This window comes from Nicrophorus vespilloides, unplaced genomic scaffold, assembly GCF_001412225.1.
Source record: "Nicrophorus vespilloides isolate i.1.1-1 unplaced genomic scaffold, Nicve_v1.0, whole genome shotgun sequence".
In the NCBI taxonomy this organism is placed as follows: Eukaryota; Metazoa; Arthropoda; class Insecta; order Coleoptera; family Silphidae; genus Nicrophorus; species Nicrophorus vespilloides.
In genome coordinates, this window is record NW_017099104.1 from 111644 (window position 1) to 136320 (window position 24677).

General features: G+C 29.5%; 1 long non-coding RNA gene across 1 annotated transcript in view; it reads left to right on the forward strand.

The window, feature by feature from the left end:
- LOC108564012 overlaps positions 1–21091 on the forward strand; it is a 33494-nt gene extending 12403 nt beyond the window's left edge. The window contains exons 2-3 of the long non-coding RNA XR_001891118.1: positions 12291–12490; positions 20923–21091. This is a non-coding gene — a long non-coding RNA (uncharacterized LOC108564012). The remainder of the gene's footprint in view (positions 1–12290; positions 12491–20922) is intronic.
- The last annotated feature ends 3586 nt before the right edge of the window (positions 21092–24677 follow it).

A 24677-nucleotide genomic window follows, 5' to 3' on the forward strand; every position in this document is an offset into this window, starting at 1 on the left:
ATTGTTCTGGGAGTAAAAACCAGCAAAGTATGAGAAACCCAAGAGTTTCTCCAAAAGGGTTTTATTGTCTTATGCAGATGTTTGCAAGTGCCGATAGGCTTGTTTGAACTTCGTGAGAACTTTCCATAAGACTGTACTTATTGATATACAGTACACATAGTACTTATTAACATATATACATCGATAATTAATAATAAAGAGGTTGGACACAGCAATTGATTCTCAATAAAAAATAACTATGGGTAAAACGTGTCATTTGTACATTTTTCTTTTGATCTTAGATTGTTTGCATCTTTGTCCATGAACTTATCTACAGCGCTTAATACATGGCATTTTGAATGTTCATCGTTATCCTGATCGTCTCCATCTGACACCATGTATAATTTCCTCTTGCGAGATCTTGGAATACGCTCGCTATCGTTCGGAAAAGATACTTCTATTTTGCTCGTATTCTGCGTCTCGAGCTGGTGAACACCTTTTTATGTAATGTGGGAAAGGAGGTGGCGTGTCTCTAGATCTGTCAGGTGTCTTAATCCTTGGTTTCTGCTCCAGATATTGGTTTTCGAGTATTGTTGTCTCCAAATAGAAATTTGCATCAATTTAATATGATTATGAGGATTTGAAGAAAATATAATACAGTGGAATCTCGCTTAATAATCACTTCGCATAACGAGCAAAATGAATTGTAAGAAAAATGATTCGCATAACGAGTGACGGTGAGAAGAAAAGTCCCGGGATTGCGCGTTTCCTACATCATTTTTAAAACTTGTCTACACATATTATGTGTATTTTGAATATTTTTCACAATGCGAGCAAAAATCCGGAAGTTTTGAAACGGATTAAACTTCGTTAATACGAAATAGAAGATTATTGAAACATTATTTTTGCTTAAATATTTAAAATAAATGGCATCAACAATTTCTATATGAATTAAATAATTATTGTTATGAGGATTTTATTTGGAATTTGATTACTAAAATGTTGAGAGAACCGAAAATAAATTTGAGAATTTGAATAAGCTGGAAGAAGAGGTTATTATGCGTCGTGTGTAAATATTGTCGTTTAGAGATAAGACATTTTTACAGCTGTTGAACTTTCTGGTCAAATATCAGGAGATATGGTGATCATTATCAAGATACTGAGCATAAAATTTTAAAAATAGAAAAGAAACATGCAATTTACAACTCAATATGAATTATCAGAAATTTGTAATTTTAGAAAATAATATGCATATATAGAAAATTTTAATGTAGTTAATGTTTTTTTTAATAATGTTAGAGAAATGTTATTCTAACTTAATATTAATACATAGCGGAAAGACTATGTTTTAACAATTGCGCTTTAGCTTAAATTGAGGTAAATAAATAAATATGTATAAACATTGAATAACTTAGCATTTAATGTGATTATATTATATTGCAAATATTACTCACTGTATATTATTATACTATATTCAATTTGGGGTTAAGAAACTTCAACAAGGAATTACTTTTATTTTATCACTTTCAGTGTATTAATCATAAAATGTATTGAGATGTTACATGATTATGTAAAACGAGACAAAAATACTATTTCTATAATTCACTTAATACCGATTTTTTATGGAACTTGATTATGCCATTGTTTGAAATATGAATCATGTTACAGGTAGATCCTGATAAATACTGTAATAAATACTATGACAGAAAAGCAATACTCTACAAAAAATACATAAAATGCATCAAAACTAATTAACAAAATATTAGTTGAAGTAAAAATTTCTGAGCGTTTTTCGTTAGAAGGCTTTATTGAGCCATACCTCACAATGTATACGTTGCATCTTGTCATTCTATACTGCGACTAAAGACGACATAACGCAAAAAGAAGTTCTTTGACAGTTTTGTGGTCCAAAATGGAGGTAAAAAGACAAAAAATTCGATATATTCTTCGGTACGACTATGACCAAGGGAAAAAGCGGAGCATGTGACCAAAAGTGTGTTGTTTATGGACCCAATACAGTATCGAATGCAACAGCAAAGTGTTGGTTCCAACGCTTCCGTTCTGGTAATATGGATGTCTAAGATGAGACATGCTCTGGTAGGAGAATATCGTCGAAAATATTGATAAAATCATGGAAATCGTCGGATCAGATCGGAATGCAAGCACTTATTCCATTGCCCATGAACTCGTTTGGAACAATTTACGTAAGTAAGGCTGGTTTCAAGAAGAAATGAAAATGTTATTCCACTATTAAACATTCTAATTATTCAAAAGTATTGAAAAACTCTAAAATAATATTGACTATAAAACTTCTTGTTTTCAATTTTTTAAGTACAAAAGGGGGTAGCGGACCAAAAAAGTTTAAGGAATACTGCTATAGACAACCACGAGACTGCAGAAGATGAGCACAAAAGCACATGACTTATCAATTTTAATATGTAAATTATATAAAAAAAAAAAGAATCATTTTAAATAACATTATTGTGTTTATCAACAAAAGAAAATATGAATTAAATTAAATTCCATATTTATTGAAATCTGATTAATTATTTCTGAAATTATGTGTTAGAAATGAATCGACAAAGAAAAGTTATATAAATTATTTAGTAGTATTCAGTTGGATACTTACAAACAAGATAATAATCTATATCAGGGGTCCCCAACCCTATACCCGCGGGCACCTTGGCACCCACAGACCGTTTTACGTGTGCCCGCTGTGTGATCGAATGTGCTCTTGAGTGCAAAAAGGTTTGGGATCTAGATAATCTTGAATGGAAATGAAAAACATATTTCTTCATTCGTTTGTATTAAAATTTGTATTAAAATATATAACTATTACTTTATCACAATAAATACCACGTTTGTATAAAATATATTTAATTTTTATATTGTCTGCGTTTTAGCATTGAATATTAAAATACATATTCCTCGCTAGTATGTCCCCAATAGTCTCTGTGACACTTTCACTGGAAACGGTAAAAAGTGTAATTACAAACTACAGCGAAATATACCATCGAAGACTACAATAATACCCAAATAAACTAGCGGAAAATATACACGTACTAGTAAATCCAACACAAACATAAAGTCTTAATTCTAGACTTACCACATAGATCAGGGATTCCCAACTCAAATCGTTTGGTGTGCTTAAACGAAGAATTTATTCAGAATATTTTATTAGCTTAAATTTATGTGACACTAGTTTTTATATGTTTTTTGATATCTTTTTCATATCAACTGGTAATTTCGTGAATTTATTAGAATATTAAATAAAAATTGACATTTTGATGGCATTCTGTAATGATTACATTCATTTAATTTCATTGTTATATATCTGTTAGAATACTTCAATTGGAGTACGGGTTAGCAATACCTGACATAGATGATATTATACAGATAGATATTGCTCCACATCTTCATAACATTTATACCGCCATCAAATTTACTTATTCTTCAATAGATTGTAAATAGATGTTATAAAAAAATATATTCTTGAGATTTCTCGGGAAATCTACTATGTTCTTAATGACATTATAAATGCTTATCAAATCAAATTAAGTTAGATTTTACAACAAATATATGAAAAAAGATCATAATTGTACATACATTTTAAAACTTGCATTTGTGTTTTTCTCTCTTCATGCTATTGTTTTATTTATATGTTTTTTATGCCTGAATTTTTATTAGATTATGTTTAATAAATATATTTAAATAAATAAAAAGTATAAAAATAAAAAGACAATAAATAGATGGAAGTAATAAAAAAACTATTCAAAACTTCGTAAAATAATCAGAATGTAAAAGCAGACTACTAAGAAAGTACTGCTTTTATTTGCAAAGAATATTAAAATGTGGTTGCAGTGATAACATTGGGGGAAAGGCGATTGCGATAAGATTATACGAAGATCTTGTATTCTTGAGATAATATCGTCAAAGAGTCTGGAGAAAACACAATACTCAGTATTATGCCAAGAATATTGTGCCTGTTGTAGCTCTCTATACGACGCCCTTTGATAAATCTTAAATCGAAATCTCTTACATATTTATATATTTTGCTACGAATGCTTTTGCCTATTGTATACAATTTGTTTTGAATGAAAATAAAGCAATTGAATAATTGTTAAATGTGAGAGGCGCAAAACTAACCACAGTTCATATTTGTCCGTTTTTGAATATATTTAGACTAGTTTTTGAGTTCCTAATAAATTCCTTGCTTAAATTATATTCTTATCACATAGTCTTTGCTTGCAGAAAAACGATTATTTCAAATTTACTACGGAATTTAGAAATTGTTCCATCTTTTCAACAGTTTACGATGGCAGTCTCAGAAGTATCTCACGTATAAATAGCCGTTTTTCTTTGAAAAAAAAACTACTACAATCAAAAGTATCAAGCTGATAAAGTTTAAGATTGAAGTTTGAAGACGTTACGTTATTTAGTATTTGTTTGGCAGCCATCAATAGTGAACCCTGTCAGTGAATTTGCAAACATAGAAAAAAATGGTAATCATTATGTGATACAATACTTTCATTTAAAAGGTCCTGCTCGCTTCCCAACTTACAAAAAATGACGCGGATGATAAAAGCTTTGCCAACAATTAAGAGGTGGAGTCCTCGGTTGCTGTCTATTTTGTACAACTCAACGGTTCTCACTACAAACAGGGTATCGAAGTTATTGAAGTTTATCGTGCTAAAAGAAAGCTATATTGAGATATAAACATAGTTTATTTTTTGTATTTTATTCGTTAGGTCGGGTACTTCTGGGACTACTCTCGTACATTTGTATGTAATTATAACTTTGTTAAGTAAATTTGAATTGCTGTTTTTGCGTTTTCCGCTCTTCGTATCAGGGATGAAAGAGGGGAACACGTTCCGCGGATAGAAAGCATACGTATAAATAAACAAATTTGTCGAGTTTTGCATAGGTGGCATTTGTTTATCTACGTGGCTTCGCGTACGTTTGTTTCGTTGGTGCTTCTGATGTTTATTCAACTCACAGCGTCCGGATTTGTTTGCAGCTCGGCTTTGATTGCTTGCATGCTTTCTGCCTGCCTCTCACTCTTGTCAGCTGATAATTTTCCCGAAATGTAATTGATACGCCCACTCGCTCCTATCTGGAACATCTCCGGACGGATACGGATTTCTGTGAATCAATTAATCATTTCTCTTTCATTACAAACCACCGATCGACGCTGACGAATTGAGAGATTACGGGGCTTAAAATGATCAATAACAACACCACACAGCACGTCCGCACTTCTCCCTCAACAACAATATCCTGCTCTCAATTGATCTCTATTTCAGACGTTTCCAATTATCCGATTTTTCTTTTCGTGTGTTATTTCAACGTTTTCTTTGAAATAACTGTATATTATAAATAGAAACACAATTTGCGCATTTGTTCCGAAACAGTTGATTACTATTGGGATTGAATTGTGTATAACAAGATATGAGTTTTTAATCTTTTCGTTTCCAATTCCACTATGCGACGTATTGTTGTGCAGACATAATTGTTTTGTTAAATTTCATTCATACGTAGAAACGCAATTATAAGTATCTCTTAAGATTTTGACAAAATATAAAAGAAAATATAAAAAAAAATATTCAAATAAATAATTTTACCTAACAAAATTATATAATATTTTGTTGATTTATTAGATATTTATATTTCAGCTATTCCCGTCCATGCAATATTCACTAACAGTCTTATGAATTCCATTTAGTTTGAGTGGATTTCTTTGTTCCATATATTTAAATATTTATCAATACTGACATTACCTTTTATTTCTTATTTCACGTTACTTCTAAATTATTACACCACATTACGAGTTTACATATAGGATATAACTTATGAACACTTATTTCAATAATAGTTATATAATAAACAACAATAAGAAATAATCTAAAATACAATTAGACTATTTGTTATTAAGGTTTATTATGAATAAGTCTATATCAATTAATAATACTGTCGAGATTATGGTTGTTGGGATTTTGATTGCCGAGATTTCTATTGCCATCGCATAAGAACACATTTTCAAGTTATTTGATTATATTTATTTAAGAGATTAGTTTCAAGAGATCGTTAATATCCGTAATAATGGTATTTTATATTTTATGAACGAACATTTAGAAACTCTGCTCCGCGTGTATTTGCTTTGTAAAACGTGAATGAATGATAGCGAGAATACGTGAAGCGTAAAATACATTCTATACGGTAATTGAGTGCACGTTGTTTAGCACTAATAGCCATGTGACAAGTCGGAGATAATTACGTTACAAATCAGTTGGCAGCATCGCAATTTCTGTGTGATTTCAACGTGATCTGATAATGGTCGGACGTTGTTTCATTTGCGCCTTGCGTAATTCTCTTATCCGTGCATTAAACTTGACATTTGTCTGTGTATATTTAGGTAACCTTTATTTGCGCTTAAAACCTTCGAAAAAAAATTCCAATAACCTTCGGTGTATTGAATGTGGTACACGCAATGTGAAAACTGTACGTTAAAACCAAAATTAATGAAACACAAAGGTAGAGAAAAAAAACTGTAAATGACCTAGAAATATAAATATGGGGTTGTCATTATCGATTCAGAAAGCAAGTGAATTATGTAATGTTTTCTTGTGCTAATAAATTGTAATTTTACTCAGTTTTTTTTTTTTTGCATGTACATGTAATACCAAAATTTATTTTTTTTATTGAGAAAAAAGTTTAAGTAAAATCTGAATTGTTATTAACAAGTAAAAACATATCTTATTAATTGAGCTAAATTTAATACAAATATATTTTAACTGTTTTAATAAATTAAATTTACAATAAAATTATTTTTGTTTAAAATATTTTTAATTAAAAATATAACAAATATTGGAATTAAAAAAAGGAATACAGTTGAAGAATCAATACAATTTCAATAAATGTACAGCGCATATAATTTGTGATACGTACAACCTTTGAAATATTCAGGATTTATGGGGCTTCGTTGCATTGATTGTTTTTTTTTCAATAATAACATAGTTTATTTGCTTATGGTTTCTGTACATTCTAAATAATAAATATTTCCGACAACCATAATTTCGACAGTATCAAAATCCCTACAGTATATTTTGTTATTTTGTATTCATTGAAAACCAAAACCAAGTTCCCCGAACCTAAGACAATATAGTGGATATGGAAATACCCATAGCACCAAATTGTTTGTATGTATTATTAAAATACAAACTCTACTCAGCTGACTATATATAGCGCACAATATTGCTTACTAATCATTGAAACAACAAAATCATTTAAATATACTGTCATGTCCCAGTGATGGAATTCTGGATACAGTGGAATATTGTCTGGTGTTGTCGTTGTGGAGTCTCAGTTGTAGGAATTAAGTAGTTCGTTTGGTTTACAACAAGTTTATTATAATAATTGGTACTCTTGGGGTCCTTTTCAAGACAATAAAGATACTTTGATAGGTTGACTAAGACTAATTCTAAATACTTATTTTACTTACAAAGTTAATTCTTATTAATACGGGATGGGAGTTGTGATCGGAAGTAGAATTTGCATATATTGAATTTGAAGCAATGAAATTTGAGAGTTGTTGCAATATTTCTTCAATTACGTATTTTAATTATTCATAAATTATAGTTTTATTAGTAGAAATACTAAAGATCTAAATTAAGGCCAGCACAATTATCTACAGCAATCTGTCTTCAGGAAATCAATAAGCTGATGTGGTTGCTTTAAATAATAAAAAAGACCCTATTCTATAAAGCAGCTAGATGCAAACTTTTTTTTTACTTATTTTGGTCCTTTGGACCTTTTAGCTTTATGAGTGTAAAGTGAGGACATGTATGTAGTTTACTAATTACAAGAGGTTTCTGCACCTGATGTACGTTTCTAATATTTAAAGGGTTATTATGCTTCTTGTCAACTATATTAAATTTCTAAATATAATTTTTACTAATTATGCAACATTGAATTAGTCATTCACGAAAATTATTAACATAATTTGATCCAGTTTCAAATCAGTGAATAATTAAATAAAATATATACAGATGTCGTGTCCCAGGGATGGAATTCTTGACACAGTGGAGGAATATTGTCTGGTGTTGTCGTTGTGGAGTCTCAGTTATTGGGAATTTAATGAAATTCGTTTGGTTTTACATAACTTTATTCGTTACTTGATTGATTTAAGATTCATCTGAGACTATGCTCAAAATATTAAGGTTTTACTGAGACTCTATCAGTCTTTGAATGTTTTACTGAGACTAATTCTAAATACTTATTCTACTTACAAAGTTAATTCTTGTTAATGTAGGGTGGAAGTTGTGATCGGGAGTAGGGTTTATATATATTGATGATTAAGCGTTCCCACGGGAATCGGTCTTGGTGGTTTTGTTTATTATAAGACCGGGACAAATTCCTATGCATTTGTTTATATGAAAAAGATGATTGATTACGATTGTACGTGTAATGATCATTATGTGTTTATAATAAGGACTTGAATTCGGAGTAAAGGTATAGGAGTATCGATGGGAATGTTTACGCTTGATCCCCTTTGTTTATATAACAGTGTATCGAACTGGGATCACGGTGGAGGTTCTATTATGCTGATGTTTATGTTTATATAATAATGCGACTAAGAGACGCCGAGGATGTCTCTAGTTCGTTAATACACTATATTAATAATAACAATTATTGGTGCTCTCGGGACTCTCAAGATCGGATTCGAGAAGTACCTGGAAGAGCTACCGTGTAGAGTTAGCGCCGAGCAGGTGCAAAAGATCGCACTGCTGGGAACGGCTCACATCCTACGCAAGGTCTTATCTATCGGCCAATGAACGCCCTAGTGCCCGGGTAGGGCCCCGGCAAAGAAGAGCAACTGGCACGAAAGTGCCAAGTCACAAATAAGTGAAATAACAATAATAATGGTTGGATACAACACAGTGATACCTTATTTAGCGACCATGATTCGTTCCAGAGAATTGATTTTAAGGCACTTTACAATGTGAAAATCAAAAAAACTCTCAAGAGTAATACTCGTATATCAAAACCAAGTTTGTTTATAAAGTTAAAAGTTATTAAAAATATTTGTTTGTCTTGCAAACATTCGTAGACCAATTTACTCGCAATTCAAGTTACAACTGTATTACAAAGAAATGTTTTTATATACAATAAGACCTCGTTTAGCTCTTAGAATACGTTCCTATATGACAAGGACTAAACGAAGTAAATCGGTTCGGATCAAAATGATCAAAATCTCCACAGTCAATTTTCTTATATGATATAGACGTAAACCAAATGAATTAAAAAAAGGAACGTTATTACTTACTACGTGAATAAAAAAAGAACATCGATATTATAGTGTAATCGTGTTTGAATACCTACGCTAAATGTAAACTATCTAGTTAATTATCCTTAGAAACATCAAGATTTGCAAAAAATAATATTTGTTGAATGCGCATTAGAGAGAAAGGAAAATGTTCGGGATTTTGATACTGTCGGGACTTTTATATTGTCGGGATTTTGATACTGTCAAGATTTTGATAATGTCATGATTTTGATATTGTCGGGATTTCAAATGTCGAGAATTTGAATTTCGGAATTTCCATATAGACCCCTTCTTTGTGCCGCAGTCAACACAATATAGCACCAGCGTTAAGTAAACACTTTGGCATAGGTTACGTTAAGTGTCATAGATGGGGGAAAGATAATATACATGTGGTATCATTGCTTAGTTTATTAGTGTACTTTTTACACCGGCTTGAGTAGTTAAAGGTTAAAATAGTCAATGCAATTTATTTGTCATTTACTCGTATTTTTTAATATTCAAATTATAAATATTAATATATATTTCCAAAAGCAATACATTTCATTGATAAATTCTTACATAAAAGTAGATTTAATAAAAAAATAATTTTTACTAATTCAAAATTATTGTGTACTAAATAAATTTGTGTATTATATATTTGAGTATTTCATACTGAAAAAATTACTTCTTGTATATTAATTCGTACACTAAAATCTTTATAGTTTTATGCGCGTTTAGACATAACCATTTTCAGATAACTGTTTGAAAAGTAATAGAGATAATTACCCGAATGCTTCATTTTTATTTAGACAAATTACTTGGAAGCTGATAAACAGGTCATCGTATATTTAGATTCAATTGCAATGTGCAATCTATTTTCAGCATAATATGTTTGTTTAAGCTATTCACGAAATACTGTACGAATGGTTAATTTTCGCATTGAAATAAACGCTAAAATACTATTAGTCTGTGTGCGTCAGAAGATCTACATTAATTGTGGTATATTTTCAACGTTCGACGTTCATAATTCACCATTGACTATATTTGTTTGATGGTAAACATCATCTACGATAACAACGCATGCAACACAATCGAACGGGAAGCTAATCATAAATAAATCGCGCTAATTGAATGCCGTGTATGAAATGGATTTTCGCTGTTCTATCCTGCCGTTTATGCTGATTTCCTGGAAATCACACTGCATGCACTTATAATATCAGATTATCCGTTTACGAGTAAATTCAGTAACAATACAACATTATTGATTTTTATATAGATGTTACACACATATTCACATATACATATTTTACATATGTTAAAGTGTAAACTTGTCTATTTTTTAAAAGCATTGAATTAAATAAAATATCCAAGTCCACATTTAAAACTTTGTTCCCAAATAATTGGATTTCCGAACTTTACTGAAAAACGACGAAGGTCTCAGTTCCCGAATATAATTTTGCTTTTGGTTTTTGATAATTAAAATGTCATTTCACATTTAATAATTATAATTAAAATAATCTCTAATCTCTTAAGATTTCTTTTCAACAAATTTGAAATAAAATTCAATATTTTTCATGCTCATATAAATATTATTTTAAGTAATTCAGACATTTTTGAAACAATAATTTCTTAAAATTTGTTACTTTCGTGTCAAATGTACAATTTTTTTTGTAATAATATCTATTGAGAAATATTAAAACAATTGCAAAAAGTTCTTTATTCATGAATATTTGTATGAGATGTAACCTGTTTAGTAATGTTACGTGTATATTTGGAAGTATTTATTAATGTTAGGTTATGTCAAATTAGGTTAAGTTAAATTTAGGTAAGGTTAGGTAAATAATGTTGAAAATAACCTATTCAAATGCGTTTTTCACTTTACACGGTTTTAAATTCAAAAAGTTATAATTTCGATTTACATTTATGTTATTCATGACTAATTGTAGTCGGAGAAGTCAATTTATTCAACTAGTACATAAAATATAGGTTAAGATAAGTAAATTAATTAATTAGATAATCATATTGTCGATAATTTTCTACTAATGGTATAGACATACTTTCATTGGAAAATATCTGTTGGTAGTACTGTTTTTATTTGATTTTCTTGCATAAGATTAAAGAAGGAAGTAACTTAAATCGAAGTTTTTATTTGTGATATACATTTTTGATCTCAAGTACTTACAGAATCTTGTAATAAATGAACGCAAAGTAAATGATTGTTCGTAATTATATAATTGCTGATATTTATTTAATTATTGTAATTAAATTCTTAGTTAATATCATTTACATATCAAATATTATGTAATAAACATAATAATTATATGCAGTGATATTTCCATTAAATGTCGTCAATTACTTAGCACGATTGCCCTAACCTAACTTTACAAAATATAGAAACCTGACATAATCTATCATTAGTCATTATGTAAAAATATACATCTATATACTAATTTATTGATTTGAAAGAGATTTAATTGGACTTCTAGTTTTCTTTTTCATTTACATATTTTATTGTTTTATTAAATAACTCTGTGACTTATACTCATTATAAGTAATGTAAGAAATAAGTTCCACTCAGCAATTAGAGCTCTTACTAAATTGGCACAGTAAACAGTTTTACTGCCGTCCGTTTTTATCGCGTAATTTATTTTTTTCCTACTATATACCAAAACACGAAACGAATTGATAACAAAAAAGAGTTTTAAACCTCGTGCACTGTTTGCTAAAGAACTGGTTGTAACGCACATCCCGTGTGCGTCCTTAAGACCAAAACAGGAATTTGTTTGTTTTTTTTTTGTTAAATAAAAATTCCAGCGTATTTATTTTTGGGTGCGATAAGCAATCTTTCGATAAGTTCATTGATGGCCTTACGACGAGTGAGTAGTGGTAGGTTTCAGATTTCGGAGTTACGTTATTCGCGCGTCGCAGACGAAAACTTCGCATCGTCCGCATCAATTCAATTTCTCTTCGTTAGTTTTGTATTCGAAATATCGTGTATTTTTTTTTGCAGATGATACCGTTGATGTGCGAAATCCTACGAGCCTGGACTATAACAATCTAGAAGATAATTGTGACTGCATGAATCCAATTGATTGTTACGTAATAAACGGGAGAAGTGATTGTTGAGTGAAGCAGCAACGACGACGATTCAACGATTTGTTTCGAACTGTGATAGTGAGAATGCAGCAAACTGATGGTTACTTAAAATGAGTGAGTATTTTTTTTTAGATAGGAATTACGTGATTGCGCTGACCTTGAGATTTATTGTGTTTATTTTATCGAAAGTGTATACACTTTCGTTTTGAGTATTATACACAAATAACATTTGGTAAAATGAGAATAATTAAATCGTTATGAGAATATTCAAGAGCAAAAGGTTAAGGCCCTTTATAACAGTCGATTATTTTTTATGTTATTCAATTGTCATTAGTTTATGCGCTCATTAAAATAATTAAAGATCAATTTAAAGTAAAAATAATTGTTTAAATATTTGAAAATGTAAAGTTTATTCAATTATTTGTCCTTAAAAAATGTTGATACACTTTAGTTTTGAAGAAATTTCAGTGATTACAAAAATATTTGTAATTATATTACTTAACCGATAATATAGTCAAAGGAGACTGGGTAAAAATAATGAATTATTGTTTGAAAACTTGAAGTATAGCAGTATTTATTTAATTTTCAACAATCTAATGAGAAGTAGCTTAAACTTGTATATTAGTTTTTTAATATGTAGAATTATATAACATAATCCTAAAAGTACATCTACTCTGCACTTGATGAAAATTCTGACCGAAAAAGCTTTATCGCAGCAACCATTAGAGAGAATAGAATGTCGAAGTATCCGTGATAAAATTAATGATTTACTTGTTGTGCGATCAAAAATTATAACAAGAAAATGGGAGGAGTTGATCTAATTGGTCAGTCTGTGAACAATTATTGTATTGCTATAACAAAATGTGGTGGATACTTCTTACGTATTTGCTGGACCTAACTATGAAAACGCATGGACACTGTAACAATTATTATCTGGCCAAAAGATAACTCAATTGGGGTTTACAAAATACATTGTATGAACCGAAACAGAATAAAAATAAGATAGGTAGAATTTGCTAAGCAAGGATTTTAATTCTTTGGCAGACACATTTTGTTTATTTTCTTCGATTTTCTCAATAAATATAGACTGTGATGGAGCTGATCGAGATTCAGTGCGACTCGAATTTGAGACAAAATTAATTGAAGTGTGCCTGAATTTTACAAACACTTACTAGTCAGATTTGAAAATACCCGAAAATTTGTATATGAAATTATTTCAGCAGTTATTTTCAGTTATGAGAGGAAGTAAGTCTCCTGTTAGAAATAGTATTAATGACACTCATCTTTGGTCAGTCTTGAATGTAATCACTGCGAACAAAATTTCTCCCGTAATAGGAAAGATAGTTGCAGAGAAAGGATGTAAAGTGTCAGGACGTAAACATTAAATTTTTCTTATACTTTTATATATGTTTATTATAATGTATTCGAAATAAACTTACGTTTCTATGAATATCGATTTTATTTGCGGTCCATCTAAAGTTAAACCTTGTTTGTTTTGGCCTTTGAGTTTGACACCCTTGTTGTATGGCATTATTTATTTAGATCAAATAAGACACGGTGCAATTTGATAATAGTGGAAATTTTGCTGTACAATTAAAATTTAGTTTATATTGAAAATTTCTTTAGTGAATCCGCATTGATCGAAGCCACACTATGCGAGGTATTGTCATATATTTAAGTTAACTAACAGCTAGTATAGCGTTAATATAACTATAGTTTACAAGTATACATTCGACAATGATCTTCTACGGTAATATTCTAAAGAAATATTTACTTATTTATTTGTAGATTAAATTGTTTATTATTTATAAACACGTTCGAAATCCCGACTATATCGAAATCCCGACAACCATAATCCCGCATTCGAAATCCCTACTATATCAAAATCTCGACAACGATAATCCCGACAACCGACATTCGAAATCCCGACTATATCAAAATCTCGACAACCATAATCCCGACTGTATCAGAATCTCGACAACCGAAATCCCGTCAATCAAAATCCCGGCGTTCGAAATCCCGACAACCATATTCCCGACTATATTGAAAATTTCTAAAATAACATTTTTAAATTATTCCGGAGCGTAGTCACCATGTGCTACATTTTTATTATTAATAATAACAAATTATTATTAATTTATTAGATTTCCTTGACTTTTGATTGTCGGGATATCGATTGCCACCGTGGTAACTCAACTACGTTTGATAGATAGTTTGAAATTTAATATGTAAATCAATTACTTCGTAAATTACTTGGAATGTACCTTAATAAAATAATTCATGATTATGCGATTATTTCCTCATTACTATTTGAGTTTCTATGTTCATTACAATTTAAGTAATATTTACTTAAATTTATTATTGACACATTTGTACACATCATTATTTATTATTTTCTAGGAGTATTGTTATTTGAAAGGAATAGACAAGTGTACCAATTTACATTACTATATTTAGTTATTTCTAGTTACTGAAGTAATTGCAATTAGTTCAACATTTTGCATGCAAATCTATTACAACAAATTAATTACTTGACAAGTTACTTAGTAATATTTGTGATTATTTTTTTATTTTTAAGTATTTGATGTATCTCCAAAATTGATAATTCATCAGCAGTAAGTCTTAATTCAAAAATATACAGTGGACCCTCGCTTAACGAGTTTAATCCGTACCAAAAATTTCCGGACTTTTACTCGTATAGTGAAACATATTCGAAAATACACAAGTTTTAAAAATGATGCAGCAAGTGCGTAATGCTGGACTTCTCTTCTCATCGTCACTCGTTATGCGAAACGTCGCTCGTTAAGCGAATCATTTTTCTTACAATTCATTTTGCTCGTTAAGCGAGGTTCCACTGTATAATTATTTTGATTTTAGTTTGAAAAAATATATATAGACAGGCAATTGCAGTACTGTGAAGTAGTCCGAATATATTTTCTTATACTAATGTTGGGAATAAGTGTTTACTTCAAAATACACAAATGCCGACGGATCTTTTAAATGGAAAATGCGAAGCGGTATTGGATTTCAGATACGGAAGAGGCTAGAGAGTTTTGTTTACAACTTACGCTGAATATTAAATAACACGATTACTTGGGCACACAAACAATGCTTAACTAAAATAATGTAAGTTTAAAATACGTTTATTCAATTTGTTTTTTTTTTATCTTTTTAAGGAATTTTAAAATTGGAATTAAGGTTTTAAATATATTTTGCTAAATATATAAATTGAATATTTTAAAGTTTTTTTTTTATGTTTTCCATAAAAGATATACAAATACTAATGATGCATACAAAATGAAATACTTTTATTTAGTTAATTTTTTATAAGAAAATCTATTATATAATTGATTATGATAATCTTGTTATCTGTAATCTTTAATGTTTCAACGGTATGCAGATAACGAGTAATAACGGATGTTAACATATTGTAGCAATTTTATTTGTCCCCGAAGGAAAGACGTCTCGCATATTTCATATCATCCAACACCTACCTACCTGTAGACTATGTGAAATTAAATACCGTCGGGATTACTCCTAACACACATTAATCACGTGCAGATTATAGTAGAATGACAAATTCACTTGCATTTCTAACATAATCTGTTTTATTACGATAATGAGTGATTTAACATTGAAATTGGAACGTAAAATTTGTCAATTTTAAAAACGAATTGCGAAACCATATCAGTGGTTTCTGCAGTTTCTTTTACTAATAAGTAAGAAATTTTTAAATAAGCAGAATTAGCTATTCTTAATTGTGATATTTATTTGTCTGATAAATAAACTCTGTTGTTCAGTTAAGTTACGTTTCGGTTTAGAATTTTTTTCTTTCTAATTTCTGAATTTTTTTGAAAAATTGTATTATTTTTATGTGTACTAATGAAATATCACTCTAGTTAGTTTTTTTTAGCAATCACTGGACTTGAATTGAAGCATCCAGTGTTTTTATTTATAATAAATGAAACAAAATTGTTATTCAATAATAACATTTAATAAAAACAAAGAAATTAAATAATCACAACTCGAGATAAAAAATTCTTGAAATCACCAAGTTTATCTAGTTCACGAATATGAAGTGTAGCACGTCGTTGCTTAACAGAGTATACGAGGATAATGGGAATAGATCTTTACGGATAAAGATTTTTCAACTGTTTATTGAAAAACTGATGTGTTTCATTATTTCGTATTTATTTAACAAACGTCAAAGATTTTATGGCTCCGCCGTTCAACAGTGATTCACAAGTATTTGGGGGTCACATCAATCCAGGATGTTTTTCTAAACATACCCATTCTTCGGGGAATCGCAGAATTTGGTTTTAAATGCGGACCAAAAAGTTTGAGAAACGCTGACTCGTTGACCTCGCCACCATAGTGCAATTTTACAAAAGCAAAGTTTTCAGTGACATCCGTCACTCGTGCGTTAAATGCTAGATGTCGCTAAAATTCACAATTGTTAAAATAGCGAAGTTAAAATAAGATTTTTTTTTACTAAAAATATTTATTACAACTACGGACGCCTCGGGCAACTTGGTGCACCGCGTTGTCGACCCCTGGTCTAGCCTATTTTGGTATCGACTATTGTTCTTCATAATTGATTCCTCCGCTGTTTCCATTTGAAGATCCTCGTGAAATCTCCAGACAGGTTTTACAATTACTTTATAAATCAGCAGCTTGTTTTCTTTCGAATTTGCCGAATCTTCCCATAATAGCCAGTAGAGTTTTCTGATCTTAAAATCGAATTTTTGCTTGGATGTGATCTTTCCAGGTCAATCTTCTATCTAGATGCATACCCAGATATTTAAATTTATTAGCCGCCAGTATTATATTTCGGTTGAGAGTTATCAGTGGGCAGGAGTCCGTTTTCACGGTGAAGGTGACTCTTTTCGATTCATTGACCTTCACTCTCCATTTTTTGTTGCCATTCCAGTATTAAGTTTACTTTCAGGTGAAGTGTGATATGCATGCACTTGCTGGATGTGCATCAGATGATAATATTATAGATGAAGTAGCTTTTTCTAATGGTTTACTTTACACAAAACTTAATTAATTATTTACAAATGAATTTTTGAGTATATATATTTGGTTTGATATAAATTAATGAAATATTTGTATTTTTTAACACACGTCCAAAAAAAAAATATATCTGCATTATTTGTTTCAATTATAATATAATACTAAAAGTATACGATATAATAGACAATTGTAAAGAAAATGTTAAAAGCTACAACTCCATTACATCGGTTTACAATTAACAATAATTTATTTCCATTTTTGTTCCCTAACCCTAACATGATTTAATTTCTTTAGATGTTTAGTTCCTAAATTTAAAAAAAAAATCTACAATAATTTTACCTGAAAAACAACCTTTTTCGTATATCAACTTTTCTACCGGTTTAAAACGAATAGAATATACAAAATATGGAAACAGTGAAATCTCTTTTTGTGCTGTTCATTTTTTGTGTATGAATTTAATTCCTCGATTAGTCCGGGTTATTAGTGGAACCGATACCTATATTTTAATTATATAAATGATAGATTGACAGATTTAAGTTACAAAATTTATCAGAAACTGTTTAAATATTCAATGAATATAATCCATAATTGGAGTTTAAGTCATATTTATTGAAAATAATTACAATAACTAAATTATTGGTAAAATTTTAATTCTAAATTTTACCAAAAGCAAATATCAACTGTTATAAGATTGACTTAATGTTCACAGGAATAGATTGTAAAAAAAGTATATATTTTCAAATAATGGAGAAATTATCAATATGTTTAGTTTTTAGTTAATAAATCGATTATTATATGTTAAAACTATTAGAATGTTTAAAAATATTGTTTATAAATACGTATAAATAACATGGAAGGGGGATAAGAAGGTATAAATGTTGAAATATTGAAAACATGAGCAAATATGTTCAATAAGATAAGAATTAGAATGCTCGATGTTTAAATGTGCAGAATGAATGTACACAGAAAGAACAAACATCGAGTGATAAGATTTCTTCTAAATGTACTACATTGCGAAGAGTTTATTTTTATAAATAAATAAAAAAAGAATTGAACACAGAATATCAGTTTGAATAAATAAATGTTGTAATAATAATAAAAGAACTATTTTCTGATAATAATTATTTATATAATATATTTATTGGACAGTGTTATGATAATAAACAAAACAAAATAATTCATGTAACAAGTTAATGAATAAAAAATATATTTTATAAAAAATAATTCAAATGAATAAATAAGATTATTAAATTCTGAAAAGTGTAGAATTTATCTACACATAGAAATATAAAAAATGACAAATAATTTCTTGAAAGCGGTAGAATAAACATTCGTCTTCGAACTAAAAAATTTCTTATGAAATGTGACTCATGACAGATATGTGATTCAATTGGTAAATTATTATGACCAACCGTTTCATTATCATTGATTATTTAATTATAATGTATACTTGTCAACACTCTTATCACGTGTATTTAGTTATAACTATTTTATTACCAACCATACTGCGAGAAAAAATATTTACTTTTAAACTAAAAAATTTATGCATAAGACGATACTTTTGATAATTATTGTTTTAGTATTTGTCTAAGTTAAAAATTCAAGAAAATAACTAACAAACATATATTTATAATGTCGTGTCCCATGGATGGAATTCTGGACACAGTCTCAGTTGTAGGAATAAAATAATTCAATTGGTTTTACATAACTTTATTATATTATTTGGTACTCTTGGGGTCCCTTTCCAAAACAATGTAGTTTTTAGTTTGATAAAGATAGGTTGACTAAGACTTTGAAGGTTTTACTGACACTAATTCTAAATACTTATTCTACTTACGAAGTTAATTCTTATTAATACGGAATGGGAGCTGTGATCGAGAGTAGGGTTTGTATAAATTGATGATTAAACGTTCCCACGAGAATCGGCTTTGGTGGTTTTGTTTATTATAAGACCGGAACAAATTCCTATGCATTTGTTTATATTAAAGTTTATCGAACTGGGATCACGATAGAGATTCCTTTATGCCATGCTTATGTTTATATAATAATGCGACTAAGAGACGCTTTGGATGTCTCTAGTTCGTTAATACACTATACTAATAATAACAATTACAATAATAATGGTTGGACACAACACCCGACTAAGACATTAAGAGACCACAGTGTTCAAAGACATTTCATCCCTAGATACAACAATATGAAGATAACTTATAGACTTTTTGAAAAGTTTATCTTTACTTTATTTTTTGTATAAAAAAGTCGATAAAAATGGCAACATTTTGTGTCGAAACAGTATTTGTTTGTACTTTGATGTAGTCATCGCGTATTTTTTTCCAACGAAGAAGCCTTTGCTTGCTGCATTATAATTAAATAGACAACTAATCAATAAAGAAAAGCATGAAGTTTTTATTCTATAGATACACTTTGTATGATGTTTAGATCATTTATTTCTCGTACGTCACTTTGACTTTTTATTGTATTTTTACATATTCCTAAGAAGCAAAACGTTTCAGTTCTGATTTATACACTAAAAGCATCTAGATTTCGTTATGTTGATATTGTATATCATGAAAACTATCAACAATATTTAGAACTGTTAGAACATTTTATTCTTGGACATTACACGTTTCAGTTTAATTTTGTTGACTATTTATTAATTGGATAAATGTCGTTCAATGTACATCTATTATTCACTAGCTGTGGATGCTTCACAAAGAAAAACTAAACTAATCGATACAGGGAAAGCATGTAGAATTTGTTGTTTTTGATATACTTTGTTTGATATTACATGTTATTTAATAATTGAAACTGATTTATATTTAAACGTGATTAATTTCTCAGACGTTTCTTTGCCTCATTATATTTGTATAATTTCAAGAAGGTTATGAAATATTTTTGTTGACAAATTTTTAAACACAGAGGTGGGCCAACTTGTAGTGGTTGTTTTAAAATATTTATAATTTCTGAGTTTTTATTTATTTTCTAATTTATTTTTGTTGTAGATTATAAAGAATTTTAAAAAATGGCTACATACTCAGGGCAAATTATAGAATTTTGTTATATTTCCAGACGATTTATTGTTAGAAAGCACAAAAATTGTTAACACGGGATTAGGAGAACACACAACAAACAATAAACCAGCCTAAATAAAATATTCGTAAATAAATAACAAATTTGGAGCCAGAAATGTATTAGAAAGAGTCATTACGTATCAACATGAAAATTGAGATCATTTAAATGATATTATTTTCCACACTTGAATAAAAAATATTCTCATAAACTATACTTTCATCTTAAAAAAGAAAATATAAAGTGGAATATATACAGTGGAACATCGCTTAACGAGCATAATCCGTTCAACGGATTTTTACTCGTAAAGTGAAACAATTTTCTCCATATAAACTAATGTAATATACGATAATGCGTTTCATTTTGGAGTCATTTTTCTTGCTCGTTAAGCGACTGTATATTAAATTTAAGTGAATAAGCAAACAATTTCTTTAATATTTGTTTATGTATATTTTTTTCAGCATCAACACAATGAAGATTGATTGGAATAGTGTTGGATTTATCTTAAAGGAAGATCATTAGAGAAGAAACGATTTCAATATGCCTGGAATAGTGGTTTTCAGGCGACGCTGGAGCGTCGGATCCGATGACCTCGTCGTTCCGGGACTCTTCCTCTTCATTATGCATTTAATTTGGTAAGTCCTGACATAATAACTTTATTACAATAGTATTTGTGTTATGTTGTAACATAACAAATTTCACTTTAAACTTCTTTTTCTTTTGTATATTTTATGAAGTTTTTACATTACTATTTTAGTATTGAAAAATTACAATTGGAACATCAACAAATTACATTACGTCTGTTAAAAACCCAAATCTATGTATATTTTTATTACAATTTTACATTTCTTTTATTGTAATAGAAAATGTATAATTACAATCTGAAAAAATGCGTTTTCTGTCAGAAAACTACGAAAAACTATGAAAATTCTACAGTACTTTTAATGAAACTGAGAAGTAACAAATAGAAAACAAATTACATTTCATTAGTTAAAAAATATATCTATGTATATTTTTATGAAACTTTTATAAAAAAGAAACGCATTAGAGTCAATTTGGGTTAATTGTGTTTATTTTTATTATTTTATTTTAGTCCATAAATTGGATAAATAAATACAGAAAACTAAGAATATTTTTATATTCTTATGACAATTTTACATTTATTTGAGTGGCACTTAAAAGTAACAATTGAACATAAACAAATATGTTACGACAGTAAGAAAACTGACTTTCTATTTGAACATTTGGAACATTTCGAATATAAACTAAATTTTGTATTATATGTATTATCATATTTCTATAAAAAAAAATACATTCAATTCAATGGTTTTAAAAAGTATCAAGAACTACGACAATTATATTTTTGAACGAATTTAATTTTATCTTCTGCTTTTCGCTTCCCGTTATAATAATATTATTTACATTAAAGTTTTTTTTGTTTGTAATTTTCTCCTTTTATTTTTATGTTCTAATAACCAGATGCTGCAATATTTACTGCACACACATTATAAACAGTTTAATATTTATATTAGTTTGCTGGAATTAAATTGCGCGTGTATTTTTAGAGCGGTTTGTTTCTGCGATATTTCAACCGTATATATCAACAAAATTCAGTTCTCAAAACAGCAAAGAATTACCGACTAGGGAAATCATCAGCAGCTTTCCATGAACAACCTTAAATACAAACTATAACAACAAAAATGTGGAAATTGTTTGCGTTCTTCTGTAGATGTAATTACTTTTTATCTCTTTTTTTTTGTAAACAATTGTCCAGTTGAATGTTTACATGTTTCCCGAAATACATTCATTCTTGCTGGAAGAAAATGTGTGTGTTTGTGTGCGTGTTTACAATTCAACGCCAAATAAATTGCTGCTGCTGCTAACATTGCTTCGTTTAATTTCGGATGAAATTTATTTACTTGCGTCACAAATACATATTGGCTATTTCAAGTGGTTTTCTATCGAATGAAATTGAAATAAACCAGCTACATTTTATGTATGTTGTTAAAGGTTTCCTTTACATTAAAGTGTCTTTTGAAAGAACATTCACTACACTAAACAATTAAAATATTATGAGTTTCAACTATTTATGTAATGTACAAGTTTTTCTTAGTTAAACTATCAAATTTGCTGCTTCTATTTTATATGTTTAAGTTGCTTATATCTTTTAAAACAATGATCATTTAGACCAAATTAGAACAAATTATTCCACTGCATGATCTATAATAAAATATTACTTTACGTCGTCAATATAATTGATATTATAACTTAACATAATATCAATTTATAATTAAAGTTTTTATAGGGTGTCCCAAAATTAACGCAAGATTTGAATTAAATAGAAATGGAATAACACATCGGGCAAATGGACTCCACAGCTTTGTTTAAAACTAGGGAACATTTAATATTCTACTCTTTTACTAAATCTAACAAGTCGTAATCCCGACTGCAAGAACGATTATTACCATGTAAAAACATTGTTTAAATTAACATTTTCTTGAGCATTACATAATAAAGATGTTGAAAATATATTTATTTAAGAAGTAGCTTATGTTATTATTTATATTCTACTAAATTTAACATACCAATATGACAATATCAATATATGGTAAATGTGATCTACTTAAGATTTACATAATTAGGATTACAAAAGTATAATTATAATAAAGTACAGTAAGACCTCGTTTAGCGTTTCTGAAGACAGCGCTAAACGAAACTGCGTTATTTGTGTACATTTTAACATCTAGCAAATAGGGATAATTGCATTATAATATATGTTTTATACAACACAAAAATTAGCACACTTTTCGCGTTCTTGAGTTCCTTGTTCTGTCAGTTCTTTAATGTCATCGTTGGTAAGGCCCTCACCAGAAACTTGCAGTAACTCCTTAATCTTGCTCATCTGCGTCTCAAACTATCATAGATTCTGAGGAAGCAGAAAACCGCGTTATACCAAATAAGCGTGTATCGAGGCAGCACTTTACTGTACCTTAAAACTATTAGTAATTTATTAGTACTGTTTGATTAAATTTAACAAATAAAGATTACTATTACATCAATGATAACATTTCTCTTGAGCATTAAGTAATATGAATTAGAAAAAATTAGTTATTAAAAGTTATTAACAAAAGTAATCTTAACAGTAATTTATCGTTTTATTATATATATTAAAAAATATAATTATTATGAATGTCCTAAAATATTTAATAATAATAGGAAGTTGATACTACTCCTCATTTTATACTGTAATCAGTTCGAATTTATTTGCTATTTATACAATTTAATTTGTCATCACATTAATTTTGTTGCTTGTTTGTCATTTCGTTGTGATACATCAATAAGTTATGTGAAGTGGCAATATTTTTTCAGTTATTATTTTCTATTCCTGATTAAAATAGAAATATTAGAAAATAATAGAAAGATGAGGCCAATGTTTCAATTTTTTTAATTGTATTATGAATTATTGGGCTATTTACACAAATATAGGTGGCTCCAATGGACGAAGCACCACTGGTTATGATTATCAACTATAGTTGTAAGTGCATGAAATATAATGAAGTCCACATTTTGAAGTTAAATGTAGCGTTTAATATCATGCAAAGTTGAGAGAGAGAGATGCAGAGGACGCAAATCGTCCGAAAGGCGTTTTGGCGTGAAACTCGCACCATCAATCGAAAGTAAATGGGAACCGCTTTAACTTTATTATGCACCCCAACCCCAAGCTCAAGACCTGAGTCCTTCGTCCTCCCCCAACGGTGCACGCACAAGTCTCCATCCCTGGTGCAGCAGCACACATAGCCACCCCACATTTTCCGGGACAATCCTGTGGTCCTGCAACGTAATCTGCATGACTCACCGACTTTTATTTATTACCTGCACGAGGGGAATGAATTATTAAAGGAGCTGCACTTGTAATCGTGACCGTTTTCCCTGCGCTCGTTTTTTTTCCTTCGTGTAATCTCTGTTTACAACGCGTGGGCCCTTCTGGATTCGATGATACAAATCACCTCGTCTTTGTTCTAAAAGGCACAATTGAAATTGCACGCGTCTGCGTCCGTGGTAGAACGGACGTCGCATCCCTCCATTCGCAATGATTAGGATGCGCCGCAAGGACGGCCATAAACATCCATTTGCCATCGCGAATTAAAAAAGATTGGCTTTGCTGGAAGGAGGGCAGGAATGGATGGAATTACGTAAACGGTGTAGGTGGAGTAGT